This window comes from Schistocerca americana, chromosome 1 (genome assembly GCF_021461395.2).
Source record: "Schistocerca americana isolate TAMUIC-IGC-003095 chromosome 1, iqSchAmer2.1, whole genome shotgun sequence".
Classification (NCBI taxonomy): Eukaryota; Metazoa; Arthropoda; class Insecta; order Orthoptera; family Acrididae; genus Schistocerca; species Schistocerca americana.
In genome coordinates this window covers 945,859,191-945,877,846 of record NC_060119.1, presented here as the reverse complement: position 1 = coordinate 945,877,846, position 18,656 = coordinate 945,859,191, and positions in this window count along the sequence as shown.

The window sequence follows — 18,656 nt, the reverse complement described above, 5'->3', positions numbered from 1 at the left end:
GTCCATATCATATTCTAAAAAGTTTACAGCCTGTCATGGAAGAATTTATTAATCAACAGCTTAGGGATGGGATAATAGAAACCAGTAGTAGTCCCTGGTCCGCTCCTGTAGTAATAGTGGGTAACAAATCAACTGATGGGAGCAAGGCATATTGTTTTTGTTGTGATTATCGTTTCCTGAATCAAAAAACTGTATCAGATGTATACCCAATGCCTAATATCACTGAAACTCTGGATGATTTGGGTCAGTGTCGGTACTTCACGGCCTTAGATCTTTGAAGCGGGTATAACCAGTTGGAGGTCGCCCGGAAGACCGACCGAAGACAGCTTTTTCAACACCTACAGGTCATTTTCAGTATCGGCGAACGCCTTTCGGATTCAAAAATGCTTCGGCAAACTTCCAACGGTTACTAGATGGCGTGTTACGAGGGCTGAAACCTAATCAGTGTATGGCACATTTGGGCGACATAATTGTTGTCTCAAAGGACGTGCAAGAACACGTGCGCCATTTGCGCGAAGTTTTCGATCGTCTGATAGCAGCGCGGTTAACTCTTCACATGGAAAAATGTCATTTTTAGTTGCAAGAGGTCCGTTATTTAGATCATATTATAGGACAGGAGGGTGTGCGCACGGATCCAAAACTTGTAGAGACGGTAATGAATTTTCCGACACCTACAAAAGTAAAAGAGTTGCAGTCTTATTTAGGTCTCGCCAATTTTCACAGGAGGTATATTCCAAAATTTGCGGAAATTGCAAGGCCCCTCACGCAGTTGTTGAAGGAGGGAGCAAAATTTCACTGGTGAGCAGAATGTGAAGAGGCTTTTCAAAAGTTAAAAAACTTGTTAACATCTAGTCCGGTTTTTGCTTTTCCAGATTTTAGTAAACAGTTTATATTATCTTGTGACTCTAACAATTTTGCTTTGGGTATTGTATTATCTCAGGAAATTGATGGGCAGGAACACCCGGTAGCATATGCTTCCAGGCAGCTAAACAATGCAGAAAAAAATTACTCAACAACCAAGAAGGAGTTATTGGCACTAATTTTCGGAATAACCAATTTCTGGTATTATTTGTATGGACGACATTTCAAGGTGATTACTGACCATGCAGCAGTTAAGTGGTTGTTAGGGCTTAAAGACCCAACGAGTAGATTAACTAAGTGGGCTTTGCGTCTTAGTGAGTACGATTTTGAAGTGATTCATCGACTGGGTAAATCGCATGGAAACACGGATGGTCTGAGTCATAAAGTATGTGCCATGGAATGCACACAAATAAAAGAGAACGAATGGGAGGAGGTATAAACCGCCAACACACATTGTCAACCACTTACCTCGGTGTGACATTTCGTCGTGTAAGACGGGATACTGTACCATAAAACTAGGAATGGTTCACACATAGTTGTACTAGAAAAATTGCTAAGCGAAATTTTAAGGCAAGCACATGATTCAATGTTTTCTGGTCATTCGGGTCGAAGAGCAATGGACAGGAGGGTAGCACAGAGTTATTGGTGGTCAACACGTAGGCAAGATGTCGATCAGTACGTAAAGAATTGCATTCCATGTGCTCAACGGGTGGAATTGAGTCATCAGAAAATTGTGTTGCAACAACTACTGGAAGCGGATAGTCCTTTTCAATTACTTGGCTTAGATGTCTTGGGACCATTTGTGCAAACACCAGCAGGTAATCGCTATGTTTTAACAATAATAGATCGTTTTTCGCGCTATATGCCTATGACAGCTATTCCAGACCAGCAAGCCGAAACAGTGGCTCACACCATGGTACATCATTGGATATTGAAATTTGGAACACCTGAAACTATAATTACAGATCAAGGGTCAAACTTTATGTCCGATTTGATGAAACAGTTATGCAAGTTGCTACATGTAAAGAAATTGAGAACGAGTCCATTACACCCGCAGGCTAATAGTCAGACCGAGAGAGTTCATTGTACAATAGCTAAGATGTTAAGTTATTATGTAAATTCGCAACACAACAATTGGGATACCCTATTGGCGTTTGTAACCGTGGCGTATAACTCAAAAGTGTATGAAAGTACAGGACTGTCTCCGTATGAAGTACTGTTCAGTCGGAAGATGCCATCTCTGCTTGAATTGCTCAAGACCCCACCAGGAACCGATAATTTGGGTGTTAAGGATTTGTCCACAAAGTTTAAAACAATCTGGCGGCAGGTGAAAAAAATGAACACTAAAGCGTTAGAGAGACAGGACAAACACAACAGAAAGGCGGCTTTAACCAAATATCATGTAGGACAATGAATGATGATGACTAATCCGTATGTGCAAAAAGGCAAAACGAAAAAATTTGTATCCCGCTATCAATGTCCTTTCCAGGTGATCGAGATGACATCTCCGGTGAATTTAAAATTACAGCTTCCAACTCGTCCTACTATTGTGCATGTGAGCCGAATTAGGCCTTTCAATTGGATTTTGAGGAACTTCCTTCTTTGTCTTTAGTAACTTCAAGTGGAGAGAAAGATGAATCTAAGAAAAATAATAAAAAAGGAGTAGTTAAACAAGAGAAACAAGTTAATTGTGGAAACGATCAGACATGCTATTCTGCTCTTAGGCCACGCGTAAGAAGGAAGAGCTAATGTGAGTTGTTTTTCTTTTGTTTCTCAGGAGGCGTGACGTTCTGGTAAGACCAGCAGTTCCAGAGTCATGGGTTGTGCTGAAGAGGGAAGAGGAAAGGTGTGCACTATCTCTCAGCATAGTTATTCTGTTTTTAGTTGCAACTTAGCTGAAGCCTTGAAGGTACATCCTATATCAAGTGGTGTTTTGTTCTCACGACAAGCGGACGTAATTATGTCCAGACATCAATGGACCCTAAGGGTGGATTGTAATATTTGGGCAGTTGAAGACGAAATCTGTAAATTAGAGGATACATTTAATGAACTTCATTCTATGGTGGCTAATCAGTCAAGGTTTAATGACACACAGGGGGAATATCAGCTACTACGATCAGATTCTGCACGGTTATAAGCTAAGTTGCGGCAAACTGCAGTTAATCCCGCACATCCGTAGGAAAAGAGTATGGTTAGACGCAGGTGGCTGTATCCTAAAAACTGTTTTTGGGAACGTATTAAAAGTATTAATGAAACTCTATGGCAGGTACAGGATAATGTGAATAGCAACCAGGGAATGCTAGATCTTCACACAACCCAATTAGAGAGTTTGGAGAAAGATGTAGTTAATAATACGCGCCAATTGCGAGCTTTGGCTGCGACCTTGATGTCTCACATTAAGGCCACAGCTGACACAACCAATCACGACTTCGGTATAATCAAGTACCGGATGGATAACATCGATTCACAGCTGATAATCGCTAAGCTGCTCCGTTTTCTTGCTGATAGTATTACGGAAGCACGCATAGAAGGCACGGAACTACAGGAGGCTTTGTTGCAGGCAATGTGCGGGCACCTAACCCCGGTACTGTTACCTTCAGAACAACTTCGGGAAGGATTATGGAAAGTACAATCGAAATTTCCCGCATCCCTGGAGCTACTGACGACATTAACAGACGAACACTTACCTCTGTACTACAAAATGGCCACTGTTACCAGTACATAGACGGGTACCCTGCTGAGAATTCATATCAAAATACCATTTACATGTAAGGATTGTAGATTTTAATGTTACGCCTTGCATACGTATCCAGTGAAGTGGGAAATTTTGCAGAAATTCGTACAATTAACCATACGGGAAATACTGTTCGTGGCACGTAACAGACAAGCTCATGTGTTCCTCACTGCACAAGACCTGCTGCCTTGTCGAACAGGTTCAGTTCCCATCTGCCCTGCGAAATTGTTACACACTGTTCCCAAATCTTGTGAGTATTCTATATTCTGCTCTCAAGAACCAGTCGGGAATGCCGTAAGGAAATTATAGCAGGCATGGTGTAGTTCTTTCAGCAAGTGGGTCCATGTTGGGTAAGCAAGGGAGTACGGAAAGAGTAGAATTGCAAGGGCAGGGGCTGTTAATGAATGGTGCACATTGATCTTTGTACCTGACCAACCGGTGCAATTCGTCATGAAAGAAAATTTCACTCTTTTGAATAACACATTAGACCCGACTTTGCTCGCGTCTTTGGACCGGATGCTAGCAGGTCAGGATGGACGTATAACTATGGAACATCTTTTTCAACGAGTGCAAGAGTACCGTAATGAGCATAAGCAATGCTTACTAGTTATTGGATCATCAATCACCGCCACCTGTGTACTATCGGCTCAAGAGGAAGGTAGCCCAAATCCCACCCCTTCCAACCTTTATCCTAAGGGTCCAGACAAAATCACTGAACAGTTGTGAAGCACTGTAGAACACTGAGTAATGTTTATGAACAAAGATTAGACTGAGGATAGAGGTGAATGAACACTGTAAATAGTGAATCAATCGCATTTAGTGGTGTTTGTGATGCGAACTGTAGTTGTTTTGACTTTTTGGTTGAATTCGGGGACGAATTCTTTTCGTACAAGGGGGGAATTGTAGAGGACAAGTGGTTATTTTTAGGAAATATGGTGCGAAATTGTCATTTAGTGTGTTTCAGTGCGCGATGTACCAGCCTCACGGCAGATGGCGGATGAAGGTTGGCCGGCATGTTATGCAGGTGACACAGTTTTGCAACGAGCGTCAGTATGTGTGTACGTGCACGGCAGCCATCAACAGCCAGAACGCAGCATTAGCCGAATTATGCAGGCGCGGGGAACATGTGGCGCGGTTGCATTAGCCACTCATCGAGAACATGTTAATAAACACGCCGCCGGGTAACCAGCAGATTCAGCAGCGGTCTGCACTATTTAAGGGCATCGGAGGTGGGCGTCGGCATCGGTTTGACTGATTGGGCGTTCGGTCGCTGTTACATCGTCGTCATCAGTGACACTGTCCCCAAGGACCGGCCGGCGGAGGGCATTGCCCGCTGCTGCACCTGTGACTCCCAGCGTCGTCATGAGCCGCCACATCTGCAGGAGACGAACTAGGCTGGGCCCCGTGCTGCTAACCTCCTACTGCCTGCGCAGCCGCTGACAGAGCACGGCGTCGCGTTCCCTGGGCTGCGCGCATCAGCACATCTCCACCACGACACGAGCGATGGAGCTGAGCTACCGGAAAATGTATTGGAAGAACCAACAACAAAGAGAAAGATTGCTAAAAACAGCCAATCAAGTGAAACATTTTCAGTGCCTGAGGAGTGTTCATCAAACTGTAGTGAGGATTACGAGTATGTTGAAAATGTCTTTGTAACTGTCCTTTTCAGTGGGGAAAAGTATCCAGGACAAATAAGACAGATTAATGAGATGGGCTGTGTTGTTGAATGCATGTAGAAGAGACTTAAGTGTTGGAGGTGGCGTAAAAGACCAGATTCAATGTTATATTCTCGGAAAGATGTGTCGTTCAAAATAAAAGAACCCAAAAAGGTATCTAAAAGGAACCAAATTTCAGTTCCTGAATTGGACAACTTTGTTTAACCAATTTCTGCAATATTTAAACTGTTCTCAGCTTTTACATTAAATAATAAAATGAAAATAAACTAATTGGTATTTCCTTTCTCATTCTCTCTCTTTAAATGTTAGTTATGTAGCTCAATTTTGGGATTTAAATGACTTATTGAAGTTTAGTAACATTATGTGGAGGACAAGGGGTTATTTTTAGGAAATATGCTGCGAAATTGTGATTTAGTGTGTTTCAGTGCACGATGCACCAGCCTCATGGCAGACGGCGGATGAAGGCTGGCCGGCGCGTTATCCAGGTGACAGTTTTACAACGAGCATTGGTATGTGTGTACGTGCACGGCAGCCATCAACAGCCAGAACGCAGCATTAGCAGAATTACGCAGGTGAGGGCCGCGTGTGGTGCAGTTGCATTAGCCAACTCATTGAGAACATGTTAATAAAAATGCCGCCGCGTAACCGGCGGGTTCAGCAATGGTCTGCACTATTTAAGGGCATCAGAGGTGGGCGTCGGCATCGGTTCGACAGAGTGGGCGTTCGGTCACTGTTACGTCGTTGTCATCAGTGACGCTGTCCCCGAGGACCAGCCAGCGGAAGACGTTGCCCGTTACTGTGCCAGCGACTCCCAGCGTTGTCACAAGCCGCCACGTCTGCAGGAGGCGAGCTATGCCAGGCCCCGTGCTGCTAACCTCCTACCGCCTGCGCAGCTGCTGACCAAGCATGGCATCGCATTCCCTGGGCTGCACACATCAGCACGTCTCCACCATGACACGATCGGTGGGGCTGAGCTACCGGAGAATGTATTGGAAAACCAACAATAAAGAGGAAGATTGCTAAAAACAACCACCTTCTTCTACCCAGCCACGCCCTACAACCCTGACCACGTCACCCGTTCCGGTCATCCTATTACAGTTCTATAATTACATGATCCATTTTGGTTGGTTGAACATTGGCTCATTGCATTTTTTTAGGTTTATGTAGACAGATTTGAATATGTGGGACAAAGTCACCCAAAGAAAAGGTAACATTGGCCCAGTTTTTTTAAAAAAATGTTATGGTCATAAACAGTTTCTAAAATATAGTAACACTAGATTGATTTGGTCACACATGGAATATAGATGATTTAAAAAATATTGTATTACAGTTTACCAGTACTTTGTCAGCTACCAAGAGCTTAACATGTCAAATATCGTGGAAAAGTGGGCCAATGCTACCCCTGCTGCCGGTACTTATGTGTGGTGAGCTATCATGTACCCCACGACTACTTTCCCTTTCTAAAGTGGAAGTGCACTGCAGCTTCTCACTTAGTTCAGGGTTTACATGTGTGTTTGAGTCCTGGCTCTCACACTTAACACCTACATTTAATCTCTGCAACGCATTCATCACTTCTTGTTCTATTTTTGTTTCTATTTTCAACTATTTGATCTAGATTTTGAGCTGGCAATTTGCTGACCCTCCAGTGCTTGTCGCGCTCTGTCGATTTTGGTTACCTTCTCGTTAAGTTTCTGGACATTCGTTGGAATACCTTTACTTTGTACCACCAATACGGAAACTTGATCCCAAAGACCATCTATCTCTCTCTTAAGATGTCAGACCATGACTTTATCTCGTTCATCTAAAATCTGGTTTAGCTGACCAACTAAACGTTCGTCACGTTCCATTTTCTTCCTTTGCCTTTCCAAGCATTCTGCTTTTTCTCTTTCCTCCCTCTCTAAGCGTTCTGCTTCCAATATCCCGTTCACTTGAGCTATTAAATGCTTTTCTCTTTCGAGATGCTCCTCTTTTTCGCGTCTCCCTCTTGCTAACCGTTCCTCCTTTTCGTGTTTCTCCCTTTCTAAACGTTTCCTCTTTTTCACGTTTCTCTCATTCCCATTCTCTCAACTCAAGATTTGCCAGCAACACAGCTAGAAAATTATTCGTCGGTGCTGGCTGAGGCAGCTGATCAGCTGTGTCTACAACTGATGTTGTTTTGTTTGAGTCGTCAGCTGAGCTGACGCCTGTGTGCTGTTCCAGTTGTGACTGCTAGCAGCAGCCAATATTTCCTCTAAATTCCCCTGTTCAGTTTCCAAATTGTGGAGTGCTGAAACAGATTCACCATCAATCTCTGTTGTGTCGTCCATGCCTACTTTTCTCTCTTTGCGGGTCTTAACGATAATTTCATTAACACTTTTACCCCCCAAAGGCCACAAAATACACAAAAATACATGAGTTAGTCTAACTAACAAATCCACTGTACACACGATAATACGCTGTATCCCAACCAACTTAACTTCCATTGAAAAACTCGGTCGCAGGACCTTTGCAATAAAAATTAAAATTACTCTTGAATGTAACTTTTAAACAATCTATAGCCACACAGCTGATTGTGAAGCTTATCTCACAAAATGCCTATGTCAATTAAAAGAATGTGGCTACACTTGAACTTTAGCACTGCAGTCAAACAAAGACATTTTAAAACTACTGAAGCCGTTTGCACTAATCAAAGTTCTGAATATCACACATTATTTAATCAGTAAGCAATCTGCATGGCCCCTGGTTACCCAATGATTCGAATATTGAACTTGGGAGCTCATGCAGTTGTATCCATATCTTGGTAAGCAATCTCTATTAATGGTTGCCTCGGATCAGGGTTCTGACGTCTATTTTGTACAATAATTTTATGGCAGCTGCAGTCTGTCCCAGTCCAGCAGCTTGAGTTACTTATTTTCTGTGCTCAGTAATGGATTGTAATTGTTATAACTACATGGAACAAAATGTTTACAGAATTACAAACTGTAAAAAATTGTTATTATACATACATAAAAATAATCTGGTATAATTAATTTTTCAATAAATGTTGTACTCACAACAGTAATATTTCTGATCTGTAAGTTGTATACTGAGCAGCAATATCTATTTAGTCGAGCCCCAAGTTGAGTGACATTTGTACCACTACCGCCCCAGTCCGGACACTGTCTGAAGTATACATAAGGTGTATTCAACGAATGTGATGAAAAGAGTGTAAGAAGATCTTACCGCCTAACTTTATTGATATTTAGGCCCAGGAAGAGCATGAATAGATCACTTATTTAGAGGAGCAGACACAAGAAATAATCATGATAATATGGGGGACCGGAACCTATATTTTCATAAAATAATTCTCTGCGCTCTGATTATTTAACAGGTCATGAACTCACCGCCTTTTTAATATAGGAGTATGTAAGGCGCTTTTAGAATTTGTTAAAACTGATGTCTACATGGAGCGTTCATACTGAAAAAAAATGTAAACATGATCTCAGGGATTGTATTTCGTGTTATCACATTAAACCTTTTAATCAAAGAAAGTATTTTTCTTTTTTAAACACAATAATCTCCGTCTTGCTGAGAACTGGCCAATGCCTGAACTTACCTGAATGTTCTTAATTTTTACCTTAATACGACATAAATTAATATATTCACTTTCGTTTTCTTAATAATTTTGGTGCAAGTCCTTCAAAGAATCTGTTGTTGATGAAACACAATGAAATTATAATGAAATTATTCTAAGCAAGCTGTCTGGCAAGAATGGTCGATTGTTCAGCCATTCTTGTTAATTATCCAGCGTACTGAAAACCTCACAACTAATATGTTTACTTCTGCATGAAGGTCAATATTCATATGTAAGAAAAATGCACGATCAGCATAAATTACCGTATGTTATTTAAAATTTATAACTTCCAATGGGAAATGACCGCTGTAGCGTGCATTAACTTCGAGACTAGAACAGAGAGTTAGTTCCTTTTACCAGCGAGTAAAAGAACAATTAATTACTGCAAATATCCTATACAGTTATATCGTATAGAGTCTGTTTGTACCATTATTATTTCATTTCATTATAAATTACCGTTGTGACAGCTAACCGTTTGCGCATTTTCAGGGCTTTTTATAGTTTTCATTTTACTTTGTTTTGTGTCTGACTTGCCGTTGAACGATTTAATATTTTGTGCCATGTATCGGTACAGTAGGTGAGAAAAATATTTATGGTCTGTGCAAAAAAAAAAAAAAAAATGCCCCAATTATAAACTAGCAGCATAATCTAGCAGTTGTCTATGAGATAAATGGTGATCAAAAAAGCTGCTGGCTGGGATCTGATACAACTGCAACTGCTTAATGCTTCTAGTGGGTCATTACTGCCTGTCCTGGGCTATAGAGTGTTTAATGAAAGTTTATTTCATTAAGGTTTAATAAATCAGTGGTTTAGCTCATATTATGTAAGTTTATTTTCTCATTGTTTAAACAAACTAAGATTAAACTGTGATTTTGATCATACATGACTTACCTTGGTAACAAAGAAATCTATTCTATACATATGTAAACAGTGCGCCTTGCACCCACTCGTGTTACGAGAAATGGCATGCCCATGCAATGGTTAATGGACATAGTAAGGAAATGTTTACCAAATTAAAAAATTTATTCTTGGTACAGAATCTGCATTACCAGAAGAGATTTAGGGTGGTAGGTCAGGCTATAGATTAAAGGAATATTGCACAGAGTGACAGATATTGGAATGTGACACTATGACTGTTGTCTGAAGGGAAATGAATACTTGAGAAAGACCATGAATTGTGGGACCCAGGAGGAATGGTAGAGAAGTGGTCAATTGTGACAAAGTAAACACTATTGGGTTTATTACTCATTAATGAATATGTGCAGTAGTGCGCATAGGGCCCCAGGCTGTTACATTACTATTTCTTTCTTCATTTTTCTGCACTGCATCCTACTCCTCTACAATGCTTTCTCTCTGTCAAAACAACTGTTCAGTTATCAAACTCTCTAGAATAAGGACTGAGCAGATATAACTGGGTATCACAATAATCTCCAAAATGAGACAGTCCTGATTATGATGAATAGATGAATTAGTGATAACTGAAAACAATAAGAATAAGCTAAACATCTGTGGAGAGCTTTATGTAGGAAATTTAGGAGTACTGTTAAACAGCAAGACTGGCATAGTAGAGTGGCATTATTTTAACAGCTAAAATTGGTTAGGGCTCTTACTTTGATCAAGAATACCAAAGCATTTTGAGTATTTTGTTGCCTTGTAGGAATAATGATTGTAGATAGGAAGGATTTAATGATGCATGTTAGGCATGTGAACGAGAGTAGTCAATGAGTGTGACGGTTTTGCTGATAAGTATACGTAACATAGCAAAAAGTGACTGCTGGATGAAGCCATTAATTTTTATGGGAAATAGTAAGGAAAAGTCTTAGATAATTAGTAAAAGCAAGAAGGAGAAAATGAGAACAATAGTTAATAAGAAAGTAGGTAATGCAAGATGAGAAATGTTGAGTGTAGAAATATGAGATAAAGAGAAATAGAGAAAAAGGAGATAAAATAGTAGGAAAAGTAAGAAAGTTATAGGTTGAAGTTGTTAGGGCCTTACCACATCGTAGTCAAGAGGAATGATTGAATTCAGTAAAAAAGTAGAATAAGTATGAAATATTTTTTGTAGGGACAGCAAACGATGTGGAAAGTGATGATTAATGTAGTGTGGTGCATCTCAAGAAACTGAAGATGGAATAGTTAAAATGAAACATTAAAAATATACACAGCATTTAAAAAAGTAACATAGTAATGAACTCAGAAACTAAATAAGACAATGTTTTGTAATGTTGCCCAGAAATAAATATATTTGCCCACTATCCATGTCCAGAGGGAATTAGTTGAGGTAAAGTCTAAAATTTTCCTTTAAATGACAAAGAATGTGAATTCAGTGAATGTGGTAGTTAATGAACATGGTACTTGTGATTCAGATGGTGGACCCATTCCCAATATTGGTGCCTTAATTAAGGGAGTTGGTGGAAAGGAAACTGGAGGTGAGAAAGAGGAGACATAATGAGAAGATAAAGATGGTTGACATTTATTATTAGTTAAGACATATGAAAAGTCCTAAGAGTAAATAATGAGATATGAAAAATTTTTGTTACATGCAAATGTCCTTTTGAGGTAATGAGTATTTCCCACATGAATGCATTCGATTTAGTTCACCCAAAGTCAAAGCAGAAATTTGTTATTAAGAACATAATGAATTTGCAACTGTAAGAGGTCAACACAAATAATAAAGGTGAATGCCATGAGTGCAATAAATGGCCATTGTGATACTTGTTATCTATGATGCAAAAGAAATGGAAGTGTAGGAAGTGTATATTTTTTTAAGTATAAAAGGAAAATTTTAATTTTTTTACCAGTTTGCTAGAACATTTAAGGTAAAGGACATTTCATAGCATGATGAGTGTTTATTTAATAGTAGTTCAATATTTCTGAATTTGTTTACAACACGTAAAGGGAGAAATAACACTAGGAAAACTAGTAATAGACAAAAGTTATGTCAAGTTATAAACAGAATAGGTATTTGTAAAAGTATGTATTTTTTGTAGTTTGCTTATGGGCATTCAATGCCGAGATTATCAGCACAGTAGTTTGCATAGATTAGTCATAAGAAATAGGTTGAAAGGCTATTTGTATCATGAAACACAGGAACAACAATGATTTTCACAACACTTGTTGCTAAAGGAATAAATATACAGAAACGAGGGGTTTGTATGTGAGGAGCTAGAATTGAAAACTCATATAAAAGGACTGAAAACAATAAAAGCTAGAGATAATTATTATGGGTTCTATGTAAATATCAGTTGAATTATGTTTTGTTGTATGCCAATGATGGTGTAAAGTGTTTCACGTTGTTTCTATTATTGGTAGGATAATATAAGAATTTAGGAGTAAGGAAAAAGTCATTCTGACAAGTATTTCTCATGATGAGAATTTGTATGTGATTCTGGCCTAAGCTCAAAACATGGGAATGGTAGTTTAAATTATGTTGACTTACATGAATACTAAGAGGACACAAACAACATATTACATCTGTGTTCAAGCCATTTTATCATGTGAGGTCTGAGAGAGAATCACATGATAATATGGGGGGGGGGGGGGGGGGGAGGGCGGCACATTTGAAGATAATACTACAGACTGACATAAAAATTTTTCCCTTTTAATACATTTTCTTTTATTTATTTCCTTCCTTATTTTCATCGTACATTGAATAGATTGTTTGAAATGAGTTTTTTAAAATTAATTCTTGTCTCATGTTGTATACTTTCTTGTTTGTTAACACTTTACTTTAATTCATTTTTTATGGACAGAGAGATGTGAAATAGTAATTTTTTGTAAAACTCTAAATTGATGTAATGAGAATCTTTGAAAGGGTTATATGAAGTGAGGTGTGTGAGCAAAGTAGAATCTTATCAATAGGTTGAAAGAGGAGGCATCAACAAAGAGTTGGGAGTGACAAGAATATAGTGGAGGTGATTGTCATGCCTGCATATGTACTGCTACACATTGTGTTCATGGCTAGTGAAAAATATCATTGTTTAGACAGTACTATTTCTATGATCTCAGTGTGATTAAAGAATCAGTGACCTTGCATGTTACATTGCTGATTAGCTGGTACAGTGTTTTGACTCATTAAGTATAACACTTTGATATGGAGACTGGTAAGTTATATGCATACCATTAAGACACAGTTTTCAACTTTAGAGAGCACAAACTGTTTAGCACATACCATGGACTGTGAATTGAAACAGGAAGTATGGTAGCACATTGACATGTTGTATACTGATACAAAGAACTTTAACTATGAATGTGCTGGTCACCATGAGATTGAAGTGACTGTGTAGACAGTGTGCACAGTACTTATTGTTATGAGTAAATCACAAGTACAATTGACTTGATTTATTTTCAAAGTGCAGATGGATACATTGGAACGTGCTGCATCATGACTGTAAACCATAAATTTGAAAACTGTGGCTAGAGCTTGTAACAAACATTATTACATATTGCAATACATCACATGTAAATGGAAAATATGAATGTTATATTCTTGTCATTTCATGCATATACATAGACTGGAATTAATCCTGCAAACATTGAGCATATCTGTTACATCCATAACTGTCACTCACACTCAATCAGCAAAACAACACCAGTTATTGGATTTCATGCTCAAGGGTCATGGACTAACAATGAAGATGTTCATGACTCACCAGCAGCATCAGCTAATTAGAAACTGTTTTGAAAGAAAATTGACTAAGAGGCATGGTGAACTATATCATTTTAGTCAGTGATGTACAAGCTGTTTATAAAGGCGCAACAATAATGTTTCTTGATCAATCATTTTACATAATTATAAATGAACATATCGCAATACTGTTGAGCTGTATTTTCAATAACATTCAGAAGAGTCTGTGTTGGCTTCTTTCCATTCGTTTTTAATAGCCAATGTTTCTTAATTTATGTAGTCTGTAAGTGTTTACCTACATTTGCATGTTTTATTGTTCTGTCTTCAATCTTGTACGAATTATTGTGCTCTGTCAATGTATTTTACATGCTGTGCTTTAACAGCCGCTGCATTAATGGTTAGAAATACACCATGAGTTATTCAGTTTGTTTAGGACAATATTTTAAAAGTGGCAATATGTTTCATTCTTGCTAATGGGTGATTATTTGTAATGTTATAGTTTTTGGGCAATTACTTGCATTTTTGAATGTAATGTTCAGCCAAATTGAAAAAAGTAGAGTATTCCTGGTTCCAGTTAAGTTAAAATTTCTGGACATGGTAAATTTAGGTGAGATGGATCAGATTATTGTCAGTCTGAGTAGTTGAACACAGTCTGTTCTAGCCTAGTTGATGTTTGAGAGGTGCTGCTTCAGATGATACAGTTACATTGTGTGAAACCCTCTGATCCATTATTGCCCTCAGGATGTACAGCCTCAATATCACACACACACACACACACACACACATACACACCAGAAAGTGATGAGTGTTTTTACAAATGTACTGGGTATTTAGTCTAATGTGATGTGATGCTTCATGCTTGAGATAAGTTCTTTAACTAATGGAAGAAATTAGCTGTTAGCATAGTCAATAAATGTTACAGCCCGTTAGACCCACATTTTCTTTCTTAGAATATGAAATGCCCTTACACAGATTGCTTTCTCTTCTTTCCATTGTTGCTTTTTACATCCATGGAGATCTAGAATGATGATGTTCTCCGAGGTCCTTATTGGTGCTTGGTTCTGGTAGCTTCATGCAGCACCTACTATGAGATAATGATGTCTGCTGGTGAACTTCAGCTGCTGCACACCACTCAGTGAGCATATCCGACAAATAATTCACATCTGTGGTGTATAACTATTATAAACTTTACAATAAAATTAGTTGAAGACCCACCAATTCATCTTAGATGACAAGTGCACAGACAATTTCTCATCTTAAAGCTTATGGGAGAAATTCTATATTTAATTCAGCTCAGTTCTGTACCCTCACACTCTGACCATCAGTACAAAGCTTTTTTACCATAGAGAATGGTACTGTAAGTACACATAAGATTTTGAATATTTTCTGATTTGTATTTTTAATATTCAGTGAAATTTGTGTCACGTAATTGAACATTGAGATTGTGATTGTGATTTTCATTGGTCCCATAAATTACGTTTTGTACAGGTATGCACTATGTAATATAGGACATGTCATTCTGCTTACATTTAGACAATATATGTTTAGTAGGTTAGACACGAAGAAGTTAAAATAGCGTGCACAGTATGTACATTACGAGAAATGATTTACAATATAGATACCACTGTTAAAAATACATTTTTACGAATCTTATGTTGTACATCCGCAGTTTTAATCCTAGTTTACACTCTTACACTAATTTGAAACTCTAGGTTCTCTTAATGTTGCGCATAACATGTATCACTCATTCTATGAGCAATTTCTCATTGTTTGCTCATGTATTCAGCCACACTATAGAATTCATTTACTAGAAACATTTTAGGGAGACAGGGAACATCCTCTTAGTTTTGAGGTTTTGTAAGTCCCTTGGCAACTATCAGATTATTAAGGCCCTTTTTCAAAAATCTGACATTATGTGAACTGCACCACAGCTGTTTTCTGTTCATTGTGTTATGAGGATGGACAGTATCATTGGTCTCCAATTTTTTTGGGATCTTGTAATGCTGACACAATGGTCTGGAACATGTCAAAGTAAATTCTTTTTATTAACGTATTTAAAAAAAACTTTCGTGCTACATTATCAATCAACATCATGTATGAGCACAATGTTTTGTTTATCCCTGTTTTCTCAAAGTGGCTCTGAGCACTTTGGGACTAAACTGCTGAGGTCATCAGTCCCCTAGAACTTAGAACTACTTAAACCTAACTAACCTAAGGACGTCACACACATCCATGCCCGAGGCAGGATTCGAACCTACGACTGTAGCGTATCTCGGTTTTTTATTTTGAGTCACACACACTGTTACTCTTAGGTGTTTTTTAACTCTTTGGCCAAGTGACTTCTTGTGTAAACAGTGCCTCCAGATTCAAAAGTAAATCTAAGTATTTGAAAACCAAACTCACCGCTTTTTGTCAGCACCTGATCTTTATTCAGAAGAAATAAGAAATAAGTTTTTTTTCCTCAACAAAATAAATGGGTTGTGGGTCCCAGTTATGTATGTAAAAACGTGTGCAAAAAGGACAGATACAGTTTTTTAAACTGGTATTTGAGAGTGTGTTATTGGTTTTAGAGTTGAAATGGATTTGGTAAAACATATCAAGCCATTGAATAGTTAAACTGGTTAGTCATTGTGGAAGAGAAAAATACGAGATCTAATTGATTATTGTGAAGGCGCTTTAGACGTAATTGATGGCAAGTCAGTAAAACCTGAGCCACTGTCTGAAGGTGCTAATGATGCAGCAATAAAGGATCATAGAGCCAAGTCAGATTTCTATCGTAAAGCAAACAGTTATGCCAAGTCGATGATTACAAGTGCAGTTATGGACACTGTGTATCAGAAGATCATGGACAAAGAAACGGCTCATGAACCATGGGAGGCACTGAAGTAGAATTTCGAAGAATCATCAAAGGACCAGCTGTTCTAGATTTGTTCAGATTTCTTCGCATTTAATTCGGCTCAGGGAGAAGATGTCTCCACACACGTAGCGAAGTTAACAAGTCTGTGGAATGAACTAAACAACGTGCTTAAAGCAAAGGGAGAAACTGTGATACCTGATCTGATATTGGTATGTAAAGTTTTACATATTCTACCTGCAAGCTTTGAGTCCTTTAAATCGAGTTGGATGTTATTAACGAAAGATGATAAGAAAACAGTTGATGAATGAAAAGAACAATTGTCCATGTTTGGCAGAAATTTCACAGCGTAGTGACAAAATCGAACAAGAGGCATTAGTAGTCAAATCAGGTGTCCAAAGAAAATAAAAACCAACAAATTTAAAGTTAAAGGAAAATGTAACTATTGCAAAGAATCGGGCCACTGGGTCAGATATTATAAGAAGTGGATTGGGTATGGAAGTACAGCTAAAAATACAACTGTGCAGAAAACATGGACAAAACTGTAGTAACGAATGTAGCATTGTTTACTATTTCTGGCGAGGTTTGTTTGTTAGAAGTGGGTGTATACAATTGGTGGACTCAAAATGGTGCAACGAAACATATGACAAATAGTTCTGATTACTTTGTCAGCTTTGAAGCATTCAACAATCCCTGCTGTATAAAGGCCCCTGGACAAGAGTCTCTAGAAGAAACAGGAAGAGGATCAGTTCGGATTCAGTCAGCAGTTGGTAGCAGATGTGAAGAGCTGACCCTGACTGATGTCTGGTATGTACCAAAAATTTCCAAAAACCTTTTTTCTGATTTAGCTGCCATAGATTGTAACAAAAATAGTATATTTCAGTCAAGCACTACATATTGCTCTTGGACAATTGGTGGTAGAGTGAGACTGTGTGGAAATTGTAAAGTTGTTGGCACTTTATAGAAGCAGAATTTAAGCCATTAGTGCCAGAGAAGGGTGCAACAGCAAATATTTCGCTGGAAGATAGATTTGATTTACTTCAACTGTATCATGAGAGATGCAGTCATCAAGACAAGTATCATGTTAAACCAAAACTCAAAAAGGAATTTAAAATTGATGTTAAGGAAGGGGCAGAGATTTATGAACCATGCAGATTTGGGAAAGTGCATCATACACCATTTGGAACTAGAGAAAAGTCAACAAGGCCTGCTGAGTTGATATCAACTGATCTGTGTGGACATTTTTATAAGTCATTCCAGAAGAAACGTTACCTCGTTTTGTTCAAAGACAATTACACCAAGTTTCACTATTGTTATTTTGCTGTAGAAAAATCAGAGTTGAGTAAAATTCTCAAAGATTTTTTCTCACATACAAAGGCATTGGAGTACTCTGTTAAAGAGATGCTGAGTGACAATGGCAAGAAGTTTGTTGACAAAGAGATTATATCAATCTTAAGTTCAAATGGTATAACACAGTGATTAATTGCTCCCTGTACTCCTAAGCAAAATGGTATTTGTAAGCAGGATACTAGGACAGTTGTTGAGATGGCCAGGACACTTAAGTATTCAAATCCATATGTCATTTATCTAGAACAGATATGGGCTGAACTAGTTAACACAGCAATTTACATCTTGAATAGGACAGGGAAGTCATCTGTAGAAGGTGTCAGTTCTTACGAGTTGTGGGAAAGGAAAAGCCCTTGATCTAAACATCTTAGAATTATTGACTCAACATTTTATGCACACATTCCAAGTGAAAAACGAAGGAAAATGGACAAGAAAGCTGTGAAAGTATATCTCATTGGCTATGATGGTGATGAATGCTTCAGGATTTGGATAAAAGAAAGTAATTCATCTGTGCTGTCCAGAGATGTGCAATTTGAAGAAAAACTGGGATGCTGCACTGAACAAGTTACACTACCATTTCAATATGTTGAAACGCCCATTGCGGGTCCAGGTTACATTAAAAATCAATCAGAGAGTGAGGAAAATACACACTCCGAAGATAAAGTGGAGCATGAAACTAGTTCAGACACAGAATCTGCTGATGACATTCTGGAAACTTGCAAAGAGGAAACAGGAGTGAAGTTAAGAGATCGTTCATCATTAAAGAGACCAAAATACCTCAATGATAAAAGACGATTTCTTTGTCACAATTGAGGTTCCTGAAAATTATAAGGATGCATTTAGACATGCAGACAGCATCAAATGGAAAGAAGCAATGGACAGAGAAATGGAACCTCTGATCGAAAATGAAACCTGGGAGCTTAATGACTTACCGAAGGGTGCCAAGGCAATACCATGTAAGTGGG